Consider the following 7,939-nt stretch of genomic DNA (forward strand, 5'->3'; position numbering starts at 1 on the left):
TGACCTTTCATCCCAGTAATTATTTTTAATACAAACTGATGCGTATATAGGAGCATTTCGCTTCTGTAGGGTTTTAAAAATTTGGGGGGGGGGCTCATCAGGCTCATGTTCAACCCCAATGACGTATTGTGCATTGTTGCATTTTCCTGAGAAAGCTGCACCTATAATATCTATGTTTTTTTTTTTTCCTTCTATTTTTGCATTTAAAGGTCTACTTTTCATGCGGTACTTGAGATTATGCTCTTCACTGGGTTCCTTTTGCATTTCCTGGTACAAAAAGTTTCAGCTTGAGCAGGAAACACGGCATCCAAACAAGCCAGGATCAATGCGGCGCTACAAGGTGGCATAAAGGTCAATTGATAAACCAATCAAGCAGTCTGCACGGGGGGGAGACTGTGAGCATATCTGCTTTATCACCTCAGCTGGACTTTGAAACTGTGGAAGGAATAACCTTTCCCACACACTGAGATAAACCTGTCATATATGCTGTGCATTCCCCCTCCCGAAGAAGCAAAAGGAAAGTTTTAGGTGCTGCTATTTCACACGAGCACACTATATCCCACCTCAGCTTCAAAGACTTAAGATAGAAACGTTACCATAACAACCACAGTCTGTAAAGCAGCTGCAAATGTTCGCAGAACCACAGCCCTTCTGGATCCACAGTTTATTCTAGAGAAATGCTTCAGAAAGGATTAATAATTTGTCAGAAGCAAAAATATTCTGGCACAGGTGATATGGAAATCCTGAAATATACCAACTGCAAGCTGTAAGCTTATTTCTTTTGCTCGCATTACTTTTTGCTGCTTTTGCCATTAGCTGGCTGGGTGTAACATTTCCTGCCATTTTGAATGATGACTGTGCTGTCACATAATTCATCTAAGAAGTAAATAAATAAAGCAGCGACAGTTTGTAAGATTCAAATCAAGCAGCATTTTCAAGTATCTCTTGGTATCTTTTTCATCCTCTTTGAAGCATCCCAGGATGTTGTTTGCTGGACAAAGACATTTCCAAGGTGTACACTATGACATCATTTCAACACCTAATTAGACTCTAAAAATATCTGCAGATTCAGAAGGAAATCTACATCATCTTAAACACGCACAGGGATAATTGCCTCTCTTCAAAGCGCTTGGTTTTACAGAAACAAAGCTTCAATGTTATTAATAATCTCCATTTGCATCGGGTTATTTTTGGCTTTTTTCACGCAGGACAGCAACCATTAAGATTTCCTATTTGCCCGTTTTTCTTTCCCGTAGTGCATCTGTCTCTCGAGCCAGTTCTGGAGGAAGTCAAGCGAAGCAAACGCTATCTGGCTGGCCGTGAAGCCTGCACTGGAGGTTAGCGCTTATCACGGTGCAAGCAAGGGTGCAAAAAAACAAAGCCTGTGTAGACTTTTTATACTATATAACAAAGGAGGACAGATAGAAAAATGGAAGCAGCGTTATTTCATTGACACAAAGACACAGACTAGCCACGCATCACACTGAAGGCACAGAGACATCCTACAGTCTCATGAGCCAACACTAACTATAGAAAAAGGAACAAATGTAAAGCTATAGCACTTTATCTTTGACACTAAAAAAAGAGCAGCAAATAAGTTCAGTTTTCTTTGTTGTACTCCGTCAGTTTTTTCACATCTTATCATTAAATACATTGGAGGGTTATTCAGTGGGAACCCACTGTGACAATCTGGAAGATGTTCAAAGAATTTCCATTTCTCTGAGGGAACTATTTTTACAGAAAACGTAGCCCTGCATGTTCACTAATTAGAGAGCGGGGCAGTAGCTGCTGTGTATATGGGAAGCAAGTAAAACATCATGTTGAAAAATAGATTGTGGCACAGGAGTTTGGACTATCACTAATCAGATGCTGCTCAGTACGTCCTGTAAATATGTAAAGTATTGTTCACGAGAATGTAACAGCTGAATCGTCCAACAGGAAAAAAGGGAAACGTATCAAGATAAAGGTCTGAGAAGAAAGGAGTTATTAACGCAGACCCAACACTACATTAAAACCACCGACAAGTGAAGTGAACAACATGGGATCATATTCCCACTGTGCAAGTTTCAGCTTTTAAATACTGGGTGCTTGCATTCGTGTTGATGTTACCTGGACAGGTAGCATTGACCTGAACATCAAAGCAAAGCAGCTCCTCACTACTCCAACAGTGTTGTTCCGCAGTGGGTTGTAGAACAAGACACCAGGATGTTGAAGCTACTTCCAAACTTTTGACATCCCAATCGAGTATTCATCAGAAAGGCCTAAACAAATCATTTAAAGAGTTTCCTAAAGGATGCTTTCACACAGTAATTAAGAGTGGGCATCAGTGATGTGGTTAGAAAGTGTTTCAGTTCTTTGCAGCTATGTTGGGAAATCAATGCCCCCGTTGTGCTCTGTGCCCCACGGGGCTCTATTTTGTTTCCTGTTTTATCTTGTGTAGCCACAATTGATTTTAACTGCTATACAGATGATACATGACTATATGTCACAGCAAAGCCCAACACAGATGCTACATTCATTCTAGACAAGACCGGATGGTTGGATGGAAAAAAAATTTCCACTTCTGAATTACTCGTTTTAATTGAATATGATCAGCACGGCAAACAACCACTCGTCTGAGCCGGCGCTGTTATCCAACGATATTTTAACCTAGATTCAGCTGTTAGTCTTTTTGTTCAGCTGAGTTATTTAGTCAAAATTAGGTCTTTCTTCTCATTTGCTGACCTAGAGGTCATCAATGCTTTTACATACTCCAAACGTGATTGCTGAAGCACACTTTCAGATTTAAACTGACAATAGACAAAATGGCAACAGCTCCAAGCCTTTAGAAACACACAACTGTGTCCCCGATCTTTCCCAGACATAAGTTTCTGTATCAGTCTGATCTGACATTTAATGGTGTTTTTACATAATGTACATAATGCTGGAAAGAGCAAGCAAGAAAACAGAGTTTTATTGTTTGGGGAATTCAGAGATTCAGTGTCACATGTCTCCCTGCATACTCTAACTGGACTCTGATACTTCTAAATCAAATATCCTGCTGCATGCTACATGTAAGGAGCGGCACCAATCTGCACACAGCTAATGCTTTTTATTCCCTTTTTCAGACAATTCAGAGCTGTTGAATTGGCCAGATAGGATTTCTTAAGTGAACTTTCCCTTTAAAACTTAACAAAGACCATACTAAATATCATCCATCTTTCCATCTGTTCATTACTTTGGCAATTAATAATAATTATTAGGTTGTATCTGCAAGTATGCATACTAGTTTGCTTTTAATGTAAAGTAGTATACCTAATCTTAACCCTCTCAGGCTCAAATTAAACTTTTTGTTGCTAATGCACAACCACGTCCTGCAGTGGTACTTCGGAGTAAAACAAACTCATAAAATATGTATGTGGGGTAATCAGGTTGTTAGTTTTTAACTGTTGCAAATCGGCAACGCCTGCCTCGAGAGGGTTAAAGTTCTGGTTCAATTTAAAAAGAAGTATGGAGGTTTTTTCCTGACAGAATTATTTTCTGTTTCCTGCCAGAAAGAACCAGGTGTTCTGATGGTCTATGGATCAGAAGTGACAGATGTCTGACTGTGAAATGTATTCTGAATTAGACTTTTTTTGACAAAAAGGGTTAGGGTTAAATCACAAATCACGAGTGAAAGAGGAAATGAGAAACTAGATGGGAGTCAGAGTGGGAGGGGCCATGTGCTCATCGCAGCAACCTTTCTCATAGATGTTTTAGACAGAGAGAAATATTTCTTATATCTTCTTATATTTATCACAACTAATTAGCTTTGATCCTCAGAAATGTATAATCACTCCAACAGCAGGGCGCCTTACACGTTTCCAGCTACCATTAATTTAATCAGTCATCTTCCTCGACAGCAGTGCTTCTCAGTTATTTTCTGTTACACCCCCTTTAGGTAGAAGAAGCCCCGCCCACTCTACCCCATGTCTATAAATAGTATCATTTGTCTATTAAATTGTTATTGTAACTACATCTCTGCATAACATTGTATCCTTATTAAGATTAAAGTTAAAACAAAGAAGACACAGTAGACATGCCGGTCCATACTTGTCTGCCGCCGTAGTCACAGTGAAGCCGAGCGCTGCACACGCATCGTCATATTTCCACGTCTTAGCTTTCAGGAGACTTTAGTTTGTCCCGTTATCTCCGTCTCTTTTCATCACTGTTAAATATTTTTCCATTTTTCTTGAGGGTTTGTTACTGAACTTCATATCTCCTGCTCATTGCTGTGTGTGCATGCTCGGTGCAAAAAACCTTGCCACCTGCTGTAGTGGATGTGCAATTACACTTTATTCTAGTACATTCCTACAGCAACCCTGAATATGCATTCTCTCTTTGTTTCCACATGCACATCAAGTCTGATTGCAGAAACATATTTTGCTTCATTCAGCAAACGAGTAACAGGAAAAAGACTCTGTCGCCTTAATCTTTTATCTCTGAACTAATGTTCACCACTCTGGTGTCAGCAGGAACAGAGAGCAGTAGTGAGACAGAGTTTAACTGTCGCTGCAAATCTTCACTGAGGGGACACAATATGGGGGCAGGAGGACAGCTGATTAACACCAGGCTACAATTCCTTTTAATGACATTTTTCCATTGAACAGTATATAGTGATGGTGTGGCGTCAGGGGTGAAATGAGAAGGGAAAGAACACAAAGAACTGCTCAGTCGCTGATAGCATATCATGAGCGAACACAGGTGTGCACAGCTCAGTGCTGCAGAAACGCTAAAAGCCTGAGAAGTGAGCTTTGTATAATTAAAACTGCAGTATGTCATCCTATCAGGGACATTATGCCATCCATCAAGCGCCTGATCCATTGGCTTGGCTTGACACAAGCCAGCATGCTGATAGCTCGTGGGCTGCTTACATTGACATATGCTGTGACAATGCTGGGTTAGCAGACACTGGGGTGTGGTGCTGATGCCACTTCAGTGCACCATCCATTACCGTTATGCCTTCCACCTGGCTGATCGACCATGTTTGGGGGATCATTCAAGGCCACAGAGGATTTTTTTTTTTTTTAAGTGGTGAGGAAACTTGACAGCACAGATAAAAGCCAACTGTGTGCTGGTCTTTGCTCCATCACTTATTCTTTCTGTTTTCTGTAAACCTTAAACCTCAGTTTCTGTACTTTGAAGAAAAACGCTGTACGTTACAGCACTTTTATAGCAATGTTACCTGCTCTGTGATGCTATCCTCCTTAGCCCTTTGACAGTCTGTCAAGACAGGAGGTTTGCTCCTAAACTTTTACATTTCCCAGTTGTCTGTGTTTTGCAGGTAACATGTAAAGATCTTCATCAAATATAAACTAGTGTTTTTATTCCAAATTCACTTATTGTATAATTTCGTTGTTTATACTACAAAGTAGCTTCCATATTTTTTTTCTAATTTTAACTTAAATCAATCGATTATATTATTATATAAATAAGTACAGTGAGGTTCACACCCATGAGTTTGGGAAAGCTTCTAAATTTGAAAGTAATTACTTTTCAAGTGATACATTTTCTACCTTAGTTGTTATAAGTTGGCATCCTGGAAACACAATTACAATGTTCACATTTTGGACAGAGAAGACAGATGCTTCTTTCACTCCTCTTTCAAACCATCTATGTCCACTGTGCACAACCATCTTTGAACAGAGGGCGGGGCTTACCACACCAACTGTCTGCCATCTAGTTTTGAGATCCCTTCCCAGATGCTTAATGCCCACTCACATCCAGGATCATTTGACCTCGGTAAATCACATGATAGGGTGGGGTTAGGTGTCACAGTGGGTTCACCTGGCAACTTGGCTGATTGTGACCCACACCTGTTTTTACGCCTTGGCTCATGTGATTAGGTAGAGCAGCGGTCCCCAACCCCCGGGCCTCGGACCGGTACTGGTCCGTGAGTCGTTTGGTACCGGGCCGCGAGAGCTGAGGCTCAGGTGTGAAATGTATGGTTTTCAGGGGTTTTATCGGTTTTCAGCGTTATTTTGTTATCGCTTTTATCGTTAACTCGGTTTTCCTGGGTCTTTTCACGTGTGTTATGAATAAATCTTCTTTGTTTTGGTACCGGTACTAGTTTTATTTTGTTGTATTTATCCGCGACACCTTAAAGGCCGGTCCGTGAAAATATTGTCGGGCATAAACCGGTCCATGGCGCAAAAAAGGGTTGGGGACCGCTGAGGTAGAGGATCAATAGGGGGTCCACGACCCCCATAGGGCTTAAATCTGGGACTCTTCACCAGCTGCTCTTAGAACTGAAGAAGCTTCTCCGATAAAACGTCTTCAAGGAAACTTAAACAAGTCCAGACGCTTTTCTTTCCAAGCCTTTCCGAAGCCTTTCTTCTTCTAACGAGAACATTTAGAACCATGTGAGTAAAAGTCGTTGTCTCACTATTAATGCTAATCTGATTTTAAATATACAAGAAAAAAATGAATCAAAGGCCACACCTGTTGTTGTGTCAGTATGGACTGCTGTGCTGGTAATGCAGCAGTTTAAACTGTGGATGATAAATACTTCGCTGATATAACATGAACATCACTTATCAAAAGATTTTTTGTTGTTGTGGCGGCTCAGCTAATGGACACTGTTCTCCCCAGAGCGATGCTGCTGTCCTGGGAGGAAAAGAAAACTCTTCCTGTTCTGTATTCAAGATGGCACTCCATAAGAAATATGAGGAATGGGATGAAGTAAAGAGGATTCATGTACCTAATGGGGAAATGACACATGATATGAGGTAGTAAGGACTGGAAAACAAACTGGCAGCTTATGCAGATCCTTTTGTAGTGTTGTGTTCTGCTCTTGGATTTAAACTTTTTTGCACTCAGAGAAAACCACTGACATGGAAAAAAAATACATTATTGTCAAAGAAAAAAAGAGCTCAGTCCATTTCTGTGAAACAGCCCCATCAGACTGCATAGTTCCACAGAAAGCATAAACTGTCACTGTGGTGAAGTTCCAGAGAGACAGCGCTGCTCGACGTGCTCGGACCGGAGCTTCAGAAAGCCTGAATGTCTCAGCTTATCATCCGGTGCCATCGCGGGTCACCGGCAGAGTGCATCACTTTGTGCCAACAACAGTAGCCCGACAAGCAAAACAGTTGGTGCCATGTGTTGCATGGCATGATTCATTTTGACATGCCTGGCATCCAACGTCCTCACAGCCAAGCCTTTATAAGTGACTCATTTCTGAGAGTCAGCTCGGACTCCTCGCTGAGGCCATCCATGGTCTGCCAGTGCTGAACAAAACCCTAAATAAACACTGGTGGCAAATGGAAGATTTACTCCGACTGAACAGATGTAGGGATGATTTACTGCAGGATGTACAATGATACTAACATCTATTACTTTACCTTAACTAGGATTAAGCGTTATGGGTATACGAGATCCCCTCTCAACCTTTCAGCTCAGATCAAATGTGGTACCCTAGAGATGGGCTTTTTTAAGCCTGAACAAACAGTCTGTCACACTACAAACCATAAATCTGACCATTCTCTTAAAAGACAATGCAAAACATGTAGCAGTTATTTTAATCTGTGAAGACCAAACAAAACAGAGAGCATCACACAGATATAACTAACAAGAAGTAATGTGATTAGAGCGCTCTGGACGTGCTCGTAGGTGGATAATATATTCTTTGAATAGAGCTGATTAATTTACTGCAGCAGTACCATGGTGGCAAGTCCATGTTTAGCTCCAGATATAAACGTGGTGTCAATTATCTCTTATAACTCTCTGCAAGAAAGAAAATAAGCATGTTTAACAAGTTTACAGCTTTTTTATTTTACACAATAAATGTTATCATTTGAGGATTGAGAGGCGTCATTAAGAGATATCCTCAGCTCGCTGAGATGATCGAATTAGCTTAGTGAGAGTGTTAAGTATGGATTTAATACACAAAAGATGTAAATGACATTTCTGCCATCTCAGC

At 40.8% G+C, this 7,939-nt stretch overlaps 1 protein-coding gene across 1 annotated transcript in view; it reads right to left on the bottom strand.

Moving 5' to 3' along the window:
- The window catches only part of sorcs3 (sortilin related VPS10 domain containing receptor 3), a 233,707-nt gene that overhangs the window by 152,711 nt on the left and 73,057 nt on the right, over positions 1-7,939 (bottom strand). The window lies entirely within an intron of this gene.

The sequence above is a fragment of the Simochromis diagramma genome, unplaced genomic scaffold (assembly GCF_900408965.1).
Source record: "Simochromis diagramma unplaced genomic scaffold, fSimDia1.1 OVJJ01000571.1, whole genome shotgun sequence".
Lineage (NCBI taxonomy): Eukaryota > Metazoa > Chordata > Actinopteri > Cichliformes > Cichlidae > Simochromis > Simochromis diagramma.